This window comes from Bubalus kerabau, chromosome 7, assembly GCF_029407905.1.
Source record: "Bubalus kerabau isolate K-KA32 ecotype Philippines breed swamp buffalo chromosome 7, PCC_UOA_SB_1v2, whole genome shotgun sequence".
NCBI lineage: Eukaryota > Metazoa > Chordata > Mammalia > Artiodactyla > Bovidae > Bubalus > Bubalus kerabau.
In genome coordinates, this window is record NC_073630.1 from 28,962,065 (window position 1) to 28,981,961 (window position 19,897).

A 19,897-nucleotide genomic window follows, 5' to 3' on the forward strand; every position below is an offset into this window, starting at 1 on the left:
CCCCAATCCCTCCCAGCATCAGAGTCTTTTCCAATGAGTCAAGTCTTTGCATGAGGTGGCCAAAGTACTGGAGTTTCAGCTTTACCATCATTCCTTCCAAAGAACACCCAGGGCTGATCTCCTTCAGAATGTACTGGTTGGATCTCCTTGCAGTCCAAGGGACTCTCAAGAGTCTTCTCCAACACCACAGTTCAAAAGCATCAATTCTTCGGCGCTCAGCTTTCTTCACAGTCCAACTCTCACATCCATACATGACCACTGGAAAAACCATAGCCTTGACTAGACGGACCTTTGTTGGCAAAGTAATGTCTCTGCTTTTTAATATGCTGTCTAGGTTGGTATAACTTTCCTTCCAAGGAGTAAGCGTCTTTTAATTTCATGGCTGCAGTCACCATCTGCAGTGATTTTGGAGCCCCCCAAAATAAAGTCATCCTCTGTTTCCACTCTTTCCCCATCTATTTCCCATGAAGTGATGGGACCAGATGCCATGATCTTTGTTTTCTGAATGTTGAGCTTTAAGCCAACTTTTTCACTCTCCACTTTCACTTTCATCAAGAGGCTTTTTAGTTCCTCTTCACTTTCTGCCGTAAGGGTGGTGTCATCTGCATATCTGAGGTTATTGATAGTTCTCCCGGCAATCTTGATTCCAGCTTGTGCTTCTTCCAGCCCAGCGTTTCTCATGATGTACTCTGCATATAAGTTAAATAAGCAGGGTGACAATATACAGCCTTGATGTACTCCTTTTCCTATTTGGAACCAGTCTGTTGTTCCATGTCCAGTTCTAACTATTGCTTCCTGACCTGCATATAGGTTTCTCAAGAGGCAGGTCAGGTGGTCTGATATTCCCATCTCTTTCAGAATTTTCCACAGTTTATTGTGATCCACACAGTCAAAGGCTTTGGCATAGTCAATAAAGCAGAAATAGATGTTTTTCTAGAACTCTCTTGCTTTTTCAATGATCCAGTGGATGTTGGCAATTTGATCTCTGGTTCCTCTTCCTTTTCTAAAACCAGCTTGAACATCTGGAAGTTCACAGTTCACATATTGCGGAAGCCTGGCTTGGAGAATTTTGAGCATTACTTTACTAGTGTGTGAGATGAGTGCAATTGTATGGTAGTTTGAACATTCTTTGGCATTGCCTTTCTTTGGGATTGGAATGAAAACTGACCTTTTCCAGTCCTGTGGCCGCTGCTGAGTTTTCCAAATTTGCTGGCATATTGAGTGCAGCACTTTCACAGCATCATCTTTCAGGATTTGAAATAGCTCAACTGGAATTCCATCACCTCCACTAGCTTTGTTCGTAGTGATAGCAAAGTAATGTTTCTGCTTTTAAATATGCTGTCTAGGTTGGCATAACTTTCCTTCCAAGAAGTAAGTGGGCCTTAGAAAGCCCACTTGACTTCACTTTCCAGGATGTCTGGCTCTAGGTCAGTGATCACACCATCATCATTATCTTGGTCGTGAACATCTTTTTTGTACAGTTCTTCTGTGTATTCTTGCCACCTCTTCTTAATATCTTCTGCTTCTGTTAGGTCCATACCATTTCTGTCCTTTTTCGAGCCCATCTTAGGGAGCTCTATTAAAGTGCATCTTTGGCTGTGAGAATATTCTTAAGGGATGTCCCAAAAATGTCATTTTGGAAGGAAAACAAGTCTTAGTTGTAATTTCAACAGGGTACATGTGTGCGTATGACACATTAGAGATTTGTGCTAAGCCCCCTCCTTATTTGTGCTTATGCACCACCCTGAATGGAACCTTTCATTTCAGTAGGGTAACGTGTGCCCTGCCCTTTGGTACACAAAACGTCATCTTCATGTCTGTTGGAATGAATATGTACCTAGAGTATGAAAACCTGCAGGGGCAGAGTGACAAAACGGAATGCTGCCCTAACCACAAATGTTGTTTCATCAACATTAAGCAGTGTTCAGAAAGTTCTCTATATTTAAAAGACTTGAGTGCTTTTCAGTTATAAGGCAGTTTTAGATCAGTGGTTGTGCTTGAGCAAATTGTCATTGTCCTTAAAGGACATAACTGGAGGCTATTTTGACATTAATTTTTGAGTGTTGCTTTACAGGTTAAATCACAGTATTTAGAGGGGTTCTTTTGTTTTTATTTTTGAAAAAAACTTTTGCTCTCTTAAAATATCTTTAAAATGAGTGAGTTTATAGATAATTACGAGAAGTACTTTTTTGTAAATTAGTAGGCTTTATTTTTTGGAGTGGTTTTTAGTTCAGTTCAGTCGCTCAGTCGTGTCCAACTCTTTGCGACCCCATGGACAGAAAAATTGATCGGAAAGTAACAGAGTTCTCATAGGCTCTGCCCCCACGTCCCCCAGTTTCCCCGATCATTAACATTTTGCACTAATGGGGTGTATTTGTTACAGATGATGAGCCAGTGTTGACGCATTATTGTTAAAGTCCATAGTTTTCATTAGGGCTCACTCTTGTACATTCTATAGGTTTTGACAAAAGTATGACATAGCCATCATTTACGGTATCATATAGAATCGTTTCTTCAACCCCAAACCCCCTGTGCGTCATCTACTCATTCCTCTCTCCACCAACCCCTGACAACCACTGATCTTTCTCCTAGCTCCATGGTTTTGCCTTTTCCAGAATGTCATATAGTTGAAATCATATACAGTATGTACCCGTTTCAGATTGGCTCTTTTACTTAGCAATTTGCCCTTAAAGCTCTTCCATGTTTTTTTTTTTCTTTTGTAGCTTGAAATAGGTCATTACTTTTTATCACTGAATAATATACCATTATTATTAATAAATAATAATCTGATATACCACAGTTTCTCCACTCACCCATTGAAGGACATCTTGTTTGCTTCCAGTTTTTGGCAGTTCTGAATAACCTTGCTATAAACTTTTATGTACATGTTTCAGTATGGACATAAGATTTTAGCTTCTCTGGGTATATGCTAAGGAGCACGATTGCTAGATCATCTGATAAAAGTATATTTAGTTTGGTTGAAGCTACTAGGCTGTCTTCCAAAGTGGTTGTACCATTTTGCATTCTGACTGTTAGTTAGCGAGTCGTCTTGTTGCTCTGCATACTCACCATCATTTGGTTTTGTCAGTGCTCCAGATTTTGGGCATTCTGATAGTTGTAATAGTATCTTGTTGTTTTAATATGTATTTCCCTGTGATATATGATGTGAAGCGTCTTTTCATATACTTATTTTCATCTCTGTATCTTCTCTGATGAGGTCTGTTCAAGTCTTTGACCCACTTATTAATTGGGTTTTTTGTTTTCTTATTGTTGAATTTTAAGAGCTTTTGGTATATTTTGGAGAATAGTCCTTTATCAGATATTCTTTTGCAAATTTTTGTCCCAGTCCGTTGGCTTGTCTTCTCATTCTCTTGACATTGCCTTTCACAGAGTCCAAGGTTTTAATTTTAGTGAAGTCCATCTTATCAATTATTTCTTTCAAGGATGGTGCTTTTGCTGTTGTAGTGAAAAAATAATCTCCATACCCAAGGTCAATTGGTTTTCTCCTATGTTATCTTTTAGGAGTTAGTTTAGTTTTTAACATTTAGGCCCGTGATCCATTTTGAGTTAACTTTTGTGAAGGGTATAAGATCTGTGTCTAGGTTAATTTTTTGCATGTGAATGACCACTTGATCTAGTACCATTTATTGAAAAGACTGTCTTTGCTGAAAGATATTGTCATTGTTCCTTTGTCAGAGATCAGTTGACTTTATTTATGTGGACTCTGCTTCTATCTTCTGGAAGACACTGGTATAATTTCTTTCTTAAATACTTGGTAGAATTCACCAGTGAAACCATCTGGGCCTGGTGCTTTCTATTTTATAAGGTTATTAATTATTATTATTATTTTTTTTGATTGTGCCATGTGGCTTGCGGCATAATCTCAGTTCTCCGACCAGGGATCTAACCCAGGGACCTGGCAACGAGACCACTGAGTCCTAACCACTGGATCACCAGGAAATCCTCAAAGTTATTAATTACTGATTCAATTTATTTAATACGTATAGGCTTATGCAGATGGTTTCTTTCTTTGAGTTTTGGCAGATTGTTTGAATATTTGTGAGACGTGCAGTGATGTCCTCCTTTTTATTCCTTTTTAAATTAACCAATTTATCTATCTATTTTTGGTTGCCCTGGGTCTTTGTTGCTGCACATGGGCATTCTCTAGTTGTGGCGAGTGGAGGCTGCTCTTCACTGTGGGGGCTTCTTTTGTTGCAGAGCAGAGGCTGTAGGTGCATGGGCTTCAGTAGTCACAAGTGGGATCTATAGTTGTGGTGCATGGGCTTACTGGCTCCACGGCACACGGGATCTTCCCAAACCATGGATGAATCCATGTCCCCTGCATTGATAGGTGGATTCTTATCCACTGATACCATCAGGGAAGTCTGTTTTTTAAATTTCTGATATTAGTAGTTTGTGTTCTCTCTCTGTTTTTCTTGATTAACCTGCCTGGAGACCTGTTGATTTTATTGATCTTTTCAAATAAATGAGCTTTGTTTCATTAAATTCTCTTGATTTCCTGTTTTTAATTTCATTGATTTATGCTCTAATTTTGTGTTATTTCTCTTTTTCTATTTATTTTGGGTTTAATTTGTTTGTTTTCTAGTATCATAAGGTATAAACTTAGATTATTGATATTAGATCTTCTTTTCTGAATTGTGCATTCAGTGCTATGAATTTCCCTCTGTTTTTGATGCATCCATAAATTTTGATAAGTTGTATTTTCATTTTTATTCAAAACATTTAAAAAATTTCCCTTGGGATTTATTTGTTGGCTCCTTGTGTTAATTAGAAATGTGTTATTTAATCTCCAACTATTTGGGGATTTTCCAGCTACCTTTCATTATTGATTCCTAGTTTAATTCCATTTTGATATAAAAGGAGACAGTAAAAGAATAGAATAGACTTTCTGTTCTTTTAAATTTATTAAGGTGTGTTTTATGCTACAGGATATGGTCTCTCCTGGTGCATGTTCATGTGAGCTTGAGAAGAATGTGTATTCTGCTGTTACTAGATGAAGCTGTCTGCTGCTGCTGCCGCTAAGTCGCTTCAGTCGTGTCCAACTCTGTGCGACCCCATAGACGGCAGCCTACCAGGCTTCTCTGTCCATGGGATTCTCCAGGCAAGAACACTGGAGTGGGTTGCCATTTCCTTCTCCAATGCATGAAAGTGGAAAGTGAAGGTGAAGTTGCTCAGTTGTGTCTGACTCTTAGCGACCCCATAGACTGCAGCCTACCAGGCTCCTCCATCCATGGGATTTTCCGGGCAACAGTACTGGAGTGGGGTGCCATTGCCTTCTCCCGAAGCTGTCTAGAGATGTCAATTAGATCCAATGGATTGGTTGTGTTGTTGAGTTCAACTATAAGTTTGCTGGTTTTCTGCATGTTGAATCTGTTAAAGTGACTGTTAAAGTCACTTAGGAATATACTGATATTCTGATATACTTAGAATATTCTGATATACTTAGGAATATCAGAATCCAGATTCAAATCAGGTCTTCTGCTTGTAATAAAGTATTCTTTGCGCATGCTCGGTCCCTCAGGAAGCCTCTTTACTTTCTTGTTTTCATCATATTTCCCACTGCTGTCAATTAGAGAGTGACTCACCACCTAATACATTATTACAGTTTGAAGTACCATGAAACAGTGAAAAATGAATGTGTGTATTCTTACTGGAGAGAATACACATACTTGCATTTCCTAGACGTATTTTAGTAAGTTTGTTTAGAAATGTGATGTAGCATTGGGATATAACAATGTGATGTAACATTTCTATCTGTAAGCCTTTCTGTAAGAGTGAATAGGAGTTTTTCACTTTTCTTTATGGCAAGCTTTAGACACTGTAGGGATGTTGGGGGGGTACCTCAAAGTTTCTTTCTCGATGCGCTAAACCCATCCTTCTCTTGAAGGTGCTATATTCTGAAATCAAGGTGATGTCCGAAGTATTCAAAGCCCATGGGTTGTATCTCAATAGCAAGAGAGAGTCTAGGATGGTCATTAATAATAACATTCATAAAGCTTACTCAGACTTTTCCTTCATGTACTCTGAGGTGTAGCCTCTGACCATGCATGATTTAGAAGCTCAACGTAAAAGCTCATGGCTGATTTATGTATTTGGTCAGCATCACCATGCATTTTTGTGCCAGCCCATTAGAGCCTGGGTGCTACCAGCAGGCTGGTATCTGATTCACGTCTTGATTCTCACTTCTGGCCCCTACCCTTAAAATGTGCTCATCATTCTTGGTCTCTGGATGCTTTGGTTCATTTCATTTTTTTTTTTTCTCAAGATTCAGTTGCAAAAACTTCTACTAGCGTGCCCCTTGTTTCACTTTTTTCTTCTTTTCCCTTTCCAGTTATTCCTGGTATTTTATTTGTTTTTTTTATTTGGACACCAGATAAATTTTTTTGGTCCCAAGAGTTTACTTTCTTTCTATTTCTTTATTTATTTGGCTCTACAGGGTCTTAGCTGCAGCAAGTAGGAGCTTTGATCTTTGTTGAGGCATGCAGGATCTTTAGTTACAGGATGAAAACTTAGTTGCGGCTTGTGGGATTTAGTTTCCTGTTGAAGTTGTTGTTCTTCAGTCACTAAGTGGTGTCTGACTCTTTGTGACCCCATGGACTGCAGCATGCCAGGCTCCTCTGTCCTCCACTATCTCCCAGAGTTCACTCAAATTCATGTCCATTGAGTTGGTGGTGCTATCTAACCATCTTATACTCTGTCGCCCCCTTCTCCTCCTGCCTTCAGTCTTTCCCAGCATCCAGGTCTTTCCCAATAAGTTGGCTCTTTGCATCAGGTGGCCAAAGTATTAGAGCTTCAGATTCTGCACCAGTCCTTCCCATGAATATTCAGGGTTGATTTCCTTTAGGATTGACTGGTTTGATCTCCTTGAAGTCCAAGGGACTTTCAAGAGTATTCTCCAGCACCACAATTTGAAAGCATCAATTCTTTGGTGCTCAGCCTTCTTTCACTTTGAGCTTCCCTGATGGCTCAGATGGTAAAGAATATGCCTGCAATGTGGGAGACCAGGTTCGATCCCTGGGTCGGGAAGATCCCCTGGAGAAGGGAATGGCAATCCACTCCAGTATTCTTGCCTGGAGAATCCCATGAACAGAGGAGCCTGGCGGACTAAAGTCCATAGGGTTGCAAAGAGTTGAACATGGCTGAGCTTTCATGAAAGCTAATACTTTCACTTTCAGCCTTCTCTATGGTCCAACTCTCACATCCATACATGACTGCTGGAAAAACTGTGGCTTTGACTATACAGACCATTGTTCAAACCTGGGTTCTCTGTATTGGGAGCCAGTCTTAGCCACTGGACCACCAGGGAAGTCCCTGAGAGTTTACTTTCTTGACTCATATTTTGTCCTCTGAACATTATCCGAGACTTAAAAGAAGACCTTGATACACATCACTTTGTGAAACAGCAGATTATGTAAATATGCTAATGTGTAATTTGCTTTGACATTGTTTAGAAGGAAACCTAAGAGTGAGGATGTCTGAGATGGGTCATGAGACACAGGTAGACAAGGTAACTCTTTTCTTCCCGACCCAGGGATCAAACCCACGTCTCTTGCATTTCCTGCATTGGCAGGTGGATTCTTTACCACTAGTGCCACCTGGGAGTGAGTTAGTTCAGTCGCTCAGTCGTGTCTGACTCTTTGCAACCCCATGAACCACAGCACGCCAGGCCTCCCTGTCCATCACCAACTCCCGGAGTTTATCCAAACTCATCTCCATTGAGTCGGTGATACCATCCAACCATCTCATTCTCTGTCATCCCCTTCTGCTCCTGCCTTCAATCTTTCCCAGCATCAGGGTCTTTTCCAGTGAGTCAGCTCTTTGCATCAGGTAGCCAAAGTATTGGAGTTGTAGCTTCAACATCAGTCCTTCCAATGAACACCCAGGACTGATCTCCTTTAGGATGGACTGGTTGGAGTCTTCTCCAACACCACACTTCAAAAGCATCAATTCTTCAGCTCTCAGCTTTCTTTATAGTCCAACTCTCATATCCATACATGACCACTGGAAAAACCATAGCCTTGACTAGACAGACCTTTGTTGACAAAGTAATATCTTTGCTTTTTAATATGATGTCTAGGTTGGTCATAAGTTTCCTTCCAAGGAGTAAGCGTCTTTTAATTTCATGGCTGCGGTCACCATCTGCAGTGATATTGGAGCCCAAAAAATAAAGTCTGACACTGTTTCCACTGTTTCCTCATCTATTTCCCATGAAGTGATGGGACCGGATGCCATGATCTCTGTTTTCTGAATGTTGAGCTTTAAGTCAACTTTTTCACTCTCTTCTTTCACTTTCATTAAGAGGCTTTTTAGTTCCTCTTCACTTTCTGCCATAAGGGTGGTGTCATCTGCATATCTGAGGTTATTGATATTTCTCCCAGCAATCTTGATTCCCACTTGTGCTTCTTCCAGCCCAGTGTTTCTCATGATGTACTCTGCATATAAGTTACATAAGCAGGGTGACAGTGTACAGCCTTGGTGTACTCCTTTTCCTATTTGGAACCAGTCTGTTGTTCCATGTCCAGTTCTAACCGTTGCTTCCTGACCTGCATACAGATTTCTCAAGAGGCAGGTCAGGTGGTCAGGTATGCCCATCTGTTTCAGAATTTTCCACAGTTTATTGTGATCCACCACAATAAATTTCCCACCTGGGAAGCTTCTTATAAGAGTGAAAGTAAGTACAAATTATTCATTTTCTAAACAGAAGAAGCAAACTGCTGATAACTAGTGAGGAGGCTGCGGTAAACAACCTCTTGGAAATCTTAATAGAGAGGACAACAAGTTTACAAGAGAGAAAAACAAGAACTAAAGGAAACAGATTACAGGAAGCAGAGATTTAGGATTCTAAAGAAACCTTTCCGAACAAGGGCTGATGAACGCGCACAAAGTTTACTGATCCCTTAATTACTCAGGTGTAGCTAGCCTGCTCATTATGTTAACCTACTCAGGTACCTATACTACAGAATCCTTGCGGTTTTGATTATAGTATTTCCAGATCCTCAGGAGTCACTCTGCCTCGTCCACAAACATCCTTTCTCCCTGACCAGAGGTGACCTCTCTCTGTCTGGCAGCCTCTTTCTAATAATATCTCCCCCCACCCCAATTTGTTTCTGTCTTAATTCATATTTATCCACTTCATTTTTCTGGTTTGTCAGGTTTCATTTTTACTTCTAGTTTCATTTTTATTTTCAAAGACAGGATTATACTTGAGCAAGAGTAATCATCACAATAAATATGTACATTTTACTTTAATTTTATGAACTATATAATTACGCTATATTTAACTAGAGAGGCTACCTGGTGGTACATCACCACAAATGGCATCTTGGTAAAAAGAAAACATTTTAAGTTTCCAGGACAGAATATTTTTATGTGCCTACACCACACATAGTAACCAAAATGAAAAAGAGGTTTGTTATTTTTATCCTTAGTACATGGTATTTAAAAAGACTATGTGCTTGTCATAACAAACTCTTTTAAAAGACTGTTAATATGATAGCTAATATTTGGAAATTTATGTTGGGAGTTTAGGACTCACCTTTTCTCTTTAACTTTTAAATTATAAAATTAATAACAGCTCATGTTTATTTTAGAAAATTTCGAACCTGGATAATCAAAGGGAAAACATAAGCCATCTATAAATCTATCACCTGTTAAAATTTTGCATGATCTTTTCAGTGTTTATGCTTGAAACTTTTAAAAAGCAAAATAAATAGGGTCATCCACGTGTCACTGTTTTGCACGGATGGGTGTATCATGAGCCTCTTGTCACTCCCCACTTCACTACTATGACATAGTAGAGAAGTATTTCAGTGTTCTGTTGCATTCCTCCATCACAGTTTATTTAAGCAGCCCCCTAGTGTTGGCCACTTAGTTTTTTCTAGTGTTTCCCTCTTATTGGTGATGTCAGAGGCTATGGGATGTCACATTCATAGGTTGTTTGTAAAATACAAGAAATGTATTTTACGGTAGTCCTGGAGGGCAGCTTGATATTTTTGTGGGTTTTTTTTAAATCTAATTTAATATGTGAAACATGGTATCTCACTTTTTTGATTCGAGTTCCTTTGCTCACCAATGAGTGTAAAACGCCGTCTCACTTTCAGCATTAAAGTATGAACGGTTGTTTTCTTTGGTTGTAAAAGGTCCAGAAGCATTCCTTAAAATCAGGTAATTATTGAAGTTTCACTGTTATGATACTGTGTGATACTATTTATTTTGACTTTTACTGTAAGGAGTTGGGAGATTGGGATGTAACAGTAACTTTGTGTCTGAAGGAAAGAACTAGATTGTTAATTGTTTCTTCATGGAAGACCTAACAGAGAAACTGTAGAGTTGGGGGAGACACAGGGCTTTTTAATCTGTTAGTTCAACCTTTCTCTCTGGGCTTTTTTTCTTTAAAGGACTTCTATTTCTGGGATGCTTGAATGCTGCCTACTGTATTAGGCAGAAAGAAGTCCAGAGTGACCTTTCAAGATATTTCAAATTTAAGAGTCTATAATTAGAAAACACTGTTTGCATTCTCATCATAAAATTTTACTCGTACAGCACCCATCTGAATTAGTGGGCCATCCTGCCCCCGTCTCTCTCCCTCTCTCACTCATACCTGCTTGTATACGCCAAGGACTTCGCTTCTGACACTCTTCAAGGCATCAGACTTGTGGGTTGTGTGATATTAAAATGCTTTCCTCCCTTCCTCCCCACTGCGTAAGATTATTTCAATGACTTCCCTGTCTTAACTTGAAAGGGGCTCACATGAAACTTGTTAGGAACACAGCTGCTGCTGCTGCTGCTAAGTCACCTCAGTCGTGTCCAACTCTGTGCGACCCCATAGACGGCAGCCCACCAGGCTCTCCCGTCCCTGGGATTCTCCAGGCAAGAACACAAAAGTGGGTTGCTGTTTCCTTCTCCAATGCATGAAAGTAAAAAGTGAAAGTGAAGTTGCTCAGTCGTGTCTGACTCTTCACGACCCCATGGACTGCAGCTCACCAGGCTCCTCCATCCATGGGATTTTCCAGGCGAGAGTACTGGAGTGGGGTGCCATTGCCTTCTCCTGTAGGAACACAGCTGACTGTCTTATAAACGGGGGGTTAGTCAGCGAACAAATAACATCACCTGTGTGCCAGAAAAACAGCAGACAACCTGACTCATGAGGTCCCTTCCCTCATGGGGTGTACAGCCTGACAGAAAAGAGCCAGCAACTCTTTACTGGTGACTGAGTGAAAAAGTCGAAGTGTTAGTCGCTCAGTTGCGTCCGAGTCTTCAGGAATCCATGAACTGTATCCCTCCAGGCTCCTCTGTCCATGGGGATTCTCCAGGTAAGAATACTGGAGTGGGTGGCCGTGTCCTTCTCCAGAGGATTTTCCCAAACCTGGGAGATCGAACCCAGGTTTCCTGCATTGCAGGCGGATTGTTTGCTGAGCCACAAGGGAAGCCCTCAGCTTTGGTAATACCCACCTAAGAATTAAAATGAAAATACATTGCTATAGTTGATTAACAACTTTAGGATGAACCCTATTTTAATGTGAAGAAACATTCTTAGATTATCAGTCTTAAGAACAACAACACACTTTGCCTGTTGGAATAAAGCTGACAAATCACTGGAATATCAGTGTACTCACAGGACTTGCGGAGTAACCGTGGAAAATATCATGTCTTCCATGTACAGCACGGGGATATCTGAAGGAACAAAGGTCCTTTTCTTGCTAAGGTTTGCTCTCTTATAATTAGTCTTTGGGGCTTCCCAGGTGGCGCTAGTGGTAAAGACACCATCTACCAATGCAGGAGGCCCAGGTTCAATCTCTGGGTCAGGAAGGTCCCCTGGAGAAGCAAATGGCAACCGACTCCAGTATTCTTGCCTAGAGAATCCCACGGACAGAGGAACCTGGTGGGCTATAGTTCATATGGTCACAAAGAGTTGGATATGACTGGAGCATCTTAACACTCATGCGACTAGTCTTTAAAATAAAATTTCATCTATTTTCCAGCTTACAATAAAGTGCTCCTTAAGCACAAGAGCTTCTGTGCTTGTATTTGGAAATACTCCACATTTAACTGTTGGGTAGAGCCTGAGATGACTATGACAGAGAGGAATTTTCTTTTGAGTTGTTTAATCCCCTGAGATGATCATAGCTGTTCTTAGGCCAGACAATGACTCTCCAGTCCATTAGGCCTAAAAACAAATGCTTCCGTGGAAAGTCACTTTCTATGCATCAGGTTACTTAGTGTTTTTATGTGGCTGCATCTTGGTTGTCTCCTGATATAGAGAATTTATTCCACAAATCTGGAACTGCCTTCTCTTCAGCTCTAGTCAGATGCATGGCTGGCGGATGTTGAAATAAAGGATGGATTTCTGGTGCAGTTGTGTTCCTGAAATGATCCAGACCATTAGAGTCGCTTATTTGTATTGTGTTGCCTTGGTTTCCTGCCAAAAAAAAAAAAAAAAAACCAACAGCAAAACAAAACTCTGGAGAGTTATGCTTCAGAATTTATTGAGGGGCATCCCTGGTGGCTCAGACGGTAAAGAGTCCTCGTGCAATGCAGAAGACCCGGGTTCAATCCCTGGGTTGGGAAGATACCCTGGAGAAGGACGTGGCAACCCACTCCAGTATTCCTGCCTGGAGAATTCCAGTAAACAGAGGAGCCAGGTGGGCTACGGTCCATGGGATCGCAAAGAGTCGGACACGACTGAGCAACTAGCACACGCATGATGAAAATCTGTCATGTGATGTCATATGGTGGTCTCCCTGGTCGGTGCTGTTGCTCACCGCCCCTGTGTACAGACCTGCAGTGAGCATGTTAGGGCCAAGTGTCAAGAAAAGCTCCTCTTCCCCTGGGAAACCGATCCCCTACTCCCCACCTCGCCTCCCAGTACAAGCAGATACGGAGACACCACAGTCTGCCGCTGAGCCTGGAAAATTTCCTTTCTTCTCTCTTTTACTCTAGCTGCCAAGGAACTGAGAGCTGAATATGTAGCCCAGTTTTTGTCATGTTTTAAGACTTACCTAGTACCCTCTGTTACCCCTTTTCTTTTCATTTCTATTTTAGTCAGCTAACAAATACGGGTCATGCATGCTCTGTGCCAGGTGCGGTTTCTAAGCTGTTTATAAATATTAACGCCCTCACCCCTCTTAAGGACCCCATGAAGTTAGTGCTGTTATCCCTATTTATAGGCGAGGAAACTGAGGCACGGGAAGGTTATGCATCATGTCAGGAGCTCCAGAGGTGCTGAGTGTGGCGCTCCCCTACTGGGAGCCGGTGAGACGTATTCAGTCACGGGAAACACATCCCCGCCCCTCCCACTGCTTCCTGTGATCAGGAACCCTGTCTCTACTTGGCTTTGGGTTCTGCATTGCTCCTCTTGTAGGAGTACTTTACTTTGTAGGTTGTAGCCTTTATTTTATTCCTTTATGAAGTGATGCATGGTACATACACTTCAGATTAAGATATATGAGCTCTTCCATAACACTCTTTTAAATGGGTCTTCTGGGAGTGGTCAGCATGAATTTACAGTCTAGCACCCTCTCCTTTTACCTCTCCTTTTCAATAAGAGCACACATTTTAAGTTTGACTAGATGAAAAAAACTATAAGCTGATGATTTTATCAGCATCATTAATAGGTGTGCTGTGCTAACTCCCTTCAGGCATGTCCGACTCTTTGTGACTCTTTGGACTGTAACCTGCCAGCTCCTTTGTCCATGGGATTCCCAGGCAAGAATACTGGAGTGGTTTGCCATGCCCTCCTCTAAGGGATCTTCCTGACCCAGGGATCAAACCCTCATCTCCTGCAGCCCTGAATTGGCAGGCGGGTTCTTTGCTACCAGCACCACCTGGGAAGCCCATCATGTTATAAACAATTATAATTGTCCACAGATGTTACAGGCCAGGAGCCACTCTCTTCTCTTATTTGATTTACCTTTGCTACCTAAGAAATAAAATGTTGGCCCTGTTTTATGAGCTACTTTAAGTTTCAACTTCTCCCATCTTGACACTCTGGGCTTGTTTTTATATATAGTTGTGTGTAGGTACCTGACAAATATTGGGCCTTCCAATGTGTCTTCTTGAAAAATCTCTTCATTAGCCCAGTTCTTGCTTAATCAGATATTTATCTAAGCTAACTTAACTCTTGACCTTATAAACAGGTAATTACATTGATCCTTTAGATAGAGTAGCTTAAGTTGGTAGATGCAGAGATTGGCCCATGAGATTACTGGCGGTTCTTAGCTCTGCAGCCAGTGTCCCTGAAGGCAGAGACAGGCATAGTTTGGGGATACTCTGAGGTTGCATTTGTAGGCACCTTTGACGTTAAGGGGCTTCCCTAGTGGCTCAGATGGTAAACAATCTGCCTGCGATGCAGGAGACCTGTGTTCAGTCCCTGGGTTGGGAAGATCCCCTGGAAATGGCCACCCACACCAGTATTCTTGCCTGGGAAATCCCATGGACAGAGGAGGCTGGTGGGTTACAGTCCATAGGGTTGCAAAGAGACAGACACAACTGATCATCTATCACTTAACACTTAGCTTTGGTATGACCCTTTTGATCCATGTACTACCTAATTGCATATGAATATAATTAATTTCTTCTAATAGTACCTCACTGTTCCAGAAATGGCTTCAATAGGGGGAACCTCTGAAGGGTTTAAAATGAGAGTAAATTTGTAGAAAGGTCAGTGTGGAAAATTGGGATGGGAAGGGATTAATGCAGTCCAGGGGAAACACGATGGTGTCTACAAGTATGGCTATTAGCGGAGCTGTTGGACAGACAGGGTCAGGTTAGTGGAGTTGGTGGGGAGAGTAGAGAGAGGTAGTAGCTAGAGTGAGGTCCCAAATGAGAAAAACATCCTCTGATGGTGGGGTGATCTTTTCAAAGGATTAAACATGTCCCACTGAGAGTATTGTATGGTATCTGAAATGAGCACAGAGTTGCTTACCTCCTATTATGGGCCTTACTGGAATGTAGCATTTTTGACCAGTTGAAGTTTATTTCATCTGTACCCAGCATTTCAGATATACCTTTGTTCTTTAATTTTTATAACAACTTTATTGGGATGCAATTCATAACCACGAAATTCACCCTTTTAAAGAGAACAATTCATTTAGTGTATTCACAGAGGTGTGCAACCATCACCTCTACCTAATTTTAGAACATTTACATCATCCCCCCAAGAAAGCCCCTACCCACGGATATTCACTACCCAATCTCCTCTGCCTCCAGCCACTGGCAACACTCGTCTGTGTTCTGTCTCTGTGGATTTTCCTCTTCTGCACATTTCACAGAAGTGGAATCATGAAGTATGTGATTTTTTGTAACCGGCTTCTTTTACTTAGTGTGTATAATGTTGTTAAGGCTCATCTGTGTTTTAGCATGTATCACCACTTCATTATTCTTTATTGCCAAATAATATTTTATTATATGGGTGCAGAGCATTGTATTCATCCATTCATCAGCTGGCCGTTTGGGTTGTTTCTGCTTTTTGGATGTTACGAATAATGCAGAAAGAACATTTGCCTACAGGGTTTTGTGTGAACTAGGGTTTTCATTTTTCTTGGATCTATAACTAGGAGTGACACATTCATTCTTGAGTCTTTTCCAACAGTTGAGTATTTTGGGTGAAAGTGGGATCTCAGTTGAAAATCAGTTTCTGGTTGTGGATGCATATATGTCCCGTAATTGTTAAACATAGATTTTAATGATATTGGCTGGGCATTTAAAAGATATATATACTTCAAATACCAAATCTGGTGTGTGTATGTGTGTGTGTGTGTGTGTGTATCTTGGGTTGTACTCTTAGGATATAAGATGGTTCTATGAATTGGAAACCTCTGGAAAATGATGTACATTTTACTTCTATCTACAAGTCAAATTTTAGTTAAAGTAAGTAGTTAGAGCACAGAGGAGTTTTAGGGCAGCACAACTACTCTGATAGTTTAATGGTAGATACATGTCATTATACACGTGTCCAAGCACACAGAATGTACACTAGCAAGAGTGAACCTTAACTGTGAACTGTGGACTCGGGGTGAATCTAAAACTACTCTAAAAAATAAAGTCTGTAAAAAATCCATTAAAATATCATAGCAGTTGTACATATGGCAAGGGAATCCTTCACCGTTTTGTTGGAGTGTGATGCATTTTGCACTCCACAGCAGCCTGGGTACTGGCGGTTCCTCACCTGCTCTGGAAAGCCCTCAGTGCCCTGGCCTCTGGCCTCTGTACCTCTCTGCTCCTGGGTTTCAATGCTCCATTGCCTTTCTGTTGTTGATACCTGCCTGGCTGAGTCCTGCCTCAGGGCTTTTGAACCAGCTGTTTCTGTGACCTGAAATACTTGACTTCCATGCCCCACCCGCTTCCCATTATTATTAAGTCTTAACGCAAATATTGAGTTGGCCAAAAAGTTCATTCGGGTTTTTCCATTACATTGCCAGCCCAGTACTATCTGCTCATTTCCTAACCACTAATCCCTAAATCGGCTTCCCTGGTGGCTCAGAGGATAAAGCGTCTGCCTGCAATGCAGGAGAGCCGGGTTCGATCCCTGGGTTGGAAAGATCCCCTGGAGAAGGAAATGGCAACCCACTCCAGTATTCTTGCCTGGAGAATTCCATGGACAGAGGAGCCTGGCGGGCTACAGTCCACGGGGTTGCAAAGAGTCGGACAGGACTGAGCGACTTCACCCACAATCCCTAAGTCAGCCACGCCAGCCTCACTCTGACTCTAACTTCTCTCAGTGGCGGTTCTCACAGTCTTCTTGTTTATCTGCCGTTGAGCATCATGAGGGGTGGGACTCTGCCTACCTCCCCCGCTCCACCTCTGAACAGTTCTGTCAGGTATTGCTAATGTTGGTGGAAAGCACAAATTGCTTTTCTCCTCCTGAAATGCTGGTACCTGTTAGACCCAGTGTCCTCCCGGGGACTCTTCTGAGGGTGGGACGGCAGTATCATAGAATTCATCATTTCACTCTCACTCCAAGAAAACCAGCAAAACATAACAAAGCATGATTCTGACTTAAGCTCTCACTTTCTCTTTTAGAGCTACCATCCTCTGCCCTTCCCGCTCTTCACAGAAAGGATCTCTGACAAGTCTTAACAGTGTTGACCGCTGCGAGGATCACGGACCATGGTGGGATTTATTGTTGTTGTTGTTCAGTCGCTAAGTTGTGTCTGACTCTTTTGCGACCCCATGGACTGTAGCCCACTAGGCTCCTCTGTCCATGGGGCTCTCCAGGCAAAAATACTAGAGTGGATTGCCATTTCCTTTTCCAGGGGATCCTCGTGATCCAGGGTTCAAACCCATGTCTCCTTCATTGGCTGGCAGGTTCTTTCCCACTGACCCACCAGGGAAGCCTGCGAACAGTAGGTTGGGTGCTTCCTGGTGCTCGATCATACATGTGATTTGCTCAGGGTTGGATGCCTGCCAGTTGTCCTGCAACTTCTCTGCTATCTTCTCTTTCCTAGTTAAGACATTTCAAAACATGCCTTAAGAAAAAAATGCCTTAACTTTGAGAGTTTGTCTTATCATCAGGAGAGTCTTAGATTTCAAGCTGTTTCACGTGTGTGGATGTTTCCTCATGTGTTAGATTGTTGTCTTAAATGACAGCAAGAGAAATAGAGGTGATACCAAAACTTCCTAACCTCTTTGCATGACTGCCCACAGACAGGGCCCTGTCATTGCCTCAAAGGTGCTTTGAGAAAAATTAGTGGTACTAAAAGCCTTCAAAGAAACATCAGTCAGCTGGGCAACTGTTTAACAACATTACTGAAATGATTACTAGCAAAGTTACTTTGTTTCTGTAGTATTTAAACTAAAGTCAAAGAGATGTGGTAATTATACACATTCTTCCCTGGTGGCTCAGACGGTTAAGAATCCGCCCGCAATGCGGGTGACGTTGGTTCAATCTCTGGGTTGGGAAGATCCCCTGGAGGCGGGCATGACAACCCACTCCAGTATTCTTGGGCTTCCTTGGTGGCTCAGAGGTTAAAACGTCTGCCTCCAATGCCAGAGACCCAGGTTCGATCCCTGGGTCGGGAAGATCCCTGGAGAAGGAAATGGTAATCCACTCCAGTATTCTTGCCTGGAGAATCCCATGGATGGAGAAGCCTAGTAGGCCACAGTCCATGGGGTCACAAAGAGTCAGACACGACTGAGCGACTTCACTTCACTTTTTGCCCACTGAGAAGGAAGGAAGCTTTCACGCTGATGGTTGACTTTGTGCAACTCAATCCACTGTCTGGAGTATTAGTAATTTGAATTTAATTCCTAGGATAGTTTTATTCTTGAAAATAAAAATAGCAGTTGCATCTTTAATACAGAAGGGTTTCTCTTTCTTCTCTACAGCAATGGGCACCTTACGACTGGGGCTCAGTTTATTCTGACATAGCCATTCTTTTTCATCATTACTCGTTATCATCATGTTTGCCTAAGAAGTCTTCAGCCAAAGATGGACCTCAGGGCCATATAATCCCAGGTTAATTAAAAATACATTTTTATGAGCATTTAAGTTGTTGTTCAGCACAGCACTCTATAGGCTTACTTGTTTGTCTTCTGTAAAATTCAAAATACTTCTAAGAATGTTGCTAGGATTAGAATGCCTATAATGGGCCAATGCTAGGAATGACAACTATTTCTGAATATTTGACCGCAGTATTTTCTCTCCCTTCGTCTGATAGTGTCTGTCCCATTGAAGCTGGGTAAAGAAAAGAATTCATTTGTTCAATAAATACTTACTGAATGGTTTCTGTGTGCCAGGCGCTCATTTCAGTGTCGTGAATGCAGTGAACAAAGTAAAACCCCTGTTTTCATGGAGCTTTTAAAAGCCCCGAACATCCTCAGCAAACAAGTGGGATAAAGGAGGCGCAGGGAACGGACTCGTTCTCAGATGTGCCGGGGGAAAGCTCCTTCAAAATGGCAGACAGACACAGGATGCAAAGGATAGAGCTGGAACCTGGTTTGGAAAACAGGATAAAGCCATCGTATAATGCTTTAGTTTTAACCACTGCAAAATAGAGAAGCTTATTAAAACAATAAACTGAAAAACCAGGTGCCAGGGTGATTTGACCTAGGCTTAGGAAAGAAGGATTACTTTTCAAATAAACCATTTTAAGTCACTTTTTTTTTCAGGTTTACAGATGCTGCCCCAATTCTGCCTTCACTGCCCCCTCCCAGCCTTGGTCTAATGCAGCTTTTCAGAGTATCTCTATGCATAGTATGAGTTCATATTTGCCCCATTTGTAAAGTAGAAGATAGCAAACTATACTTCTGAGCAATGTATTTTTTCCTCCGTATATATGTAGGAGGGTTTAGCAAATCAGTACAAAAAGAACATCCTCCTCGTTTTTTTTTTTTTCCCCCCTCGTCACAGAGTAGTCCATTGTATGGATGTACCACAATTTAAATAGTGACCTATTGATGGAGGTTTGGGTTGTAGCCAGTCCTTGCTCTTAAACAATGCCGCAATAAATAACTTTGTGTGTAGGTTATTCTGCATGTACACAATTATATGTGTATAAATTTGCCAAGTAGAATTGCAGATCATAAAGGATGTGTGTAATTTTGATAGCTGTCTTGTCAAATTGCCTCCCAGAGAAGGTTTATCTTATTCTCACCCCCTGCTAGAAATTTGTGAGGCTAGCTGTTATTTGGATCTGGATTTTTTTTTTTTTTTTGCCAGTCTGATAAATTAAATGGTTTCTCAGAGTTTCAGTTTAGGAATACTATTCATTCAGAAATTTCAGTGGTATATTTTTTAAAAGAAAGTGCTCAGAAATGTAAACAAGGCTAGAATTTAGCTCTTTTTATTGTACAAAAAAAAGACGCTAAGGGCCATCTTACATCTTCTATTATGTAAGGTAAGTTTGTCCATGTTGAAAATGCTACATTTTAAATACTG

At 41.4% G+C, this 19,897-nt stretch overlaps 1 protein-coding gene across 3 annotated transcripts in view; it reads left to right on the forward strand.

Annotated features, from left to right (window-relative positions):
- SGMS2 (sphingomyelin synthase 2) overlaps positions 1-19,897 on the forward strand; it is a 100,675-nt gene that overhangs the window by 24,579 nt on the left and 56,199 nt on the right. Inside the window, exon 1 of one of the 3 annotated variants that reach the window (XM_055587919.1) lies at positions 17,041-17,130. The exons of the other annotated variants lie outside the window; for them this stretch is intronic. The gene's annotated coding sequence lies outside the window, so the exon portion shown is untranslated. Of the gene's footprint in view, positions 1-17,040; positions 17,131-19,897 lie in introns of those variants that run through there. 3 annotated transcript variants of the gene reach the window in all.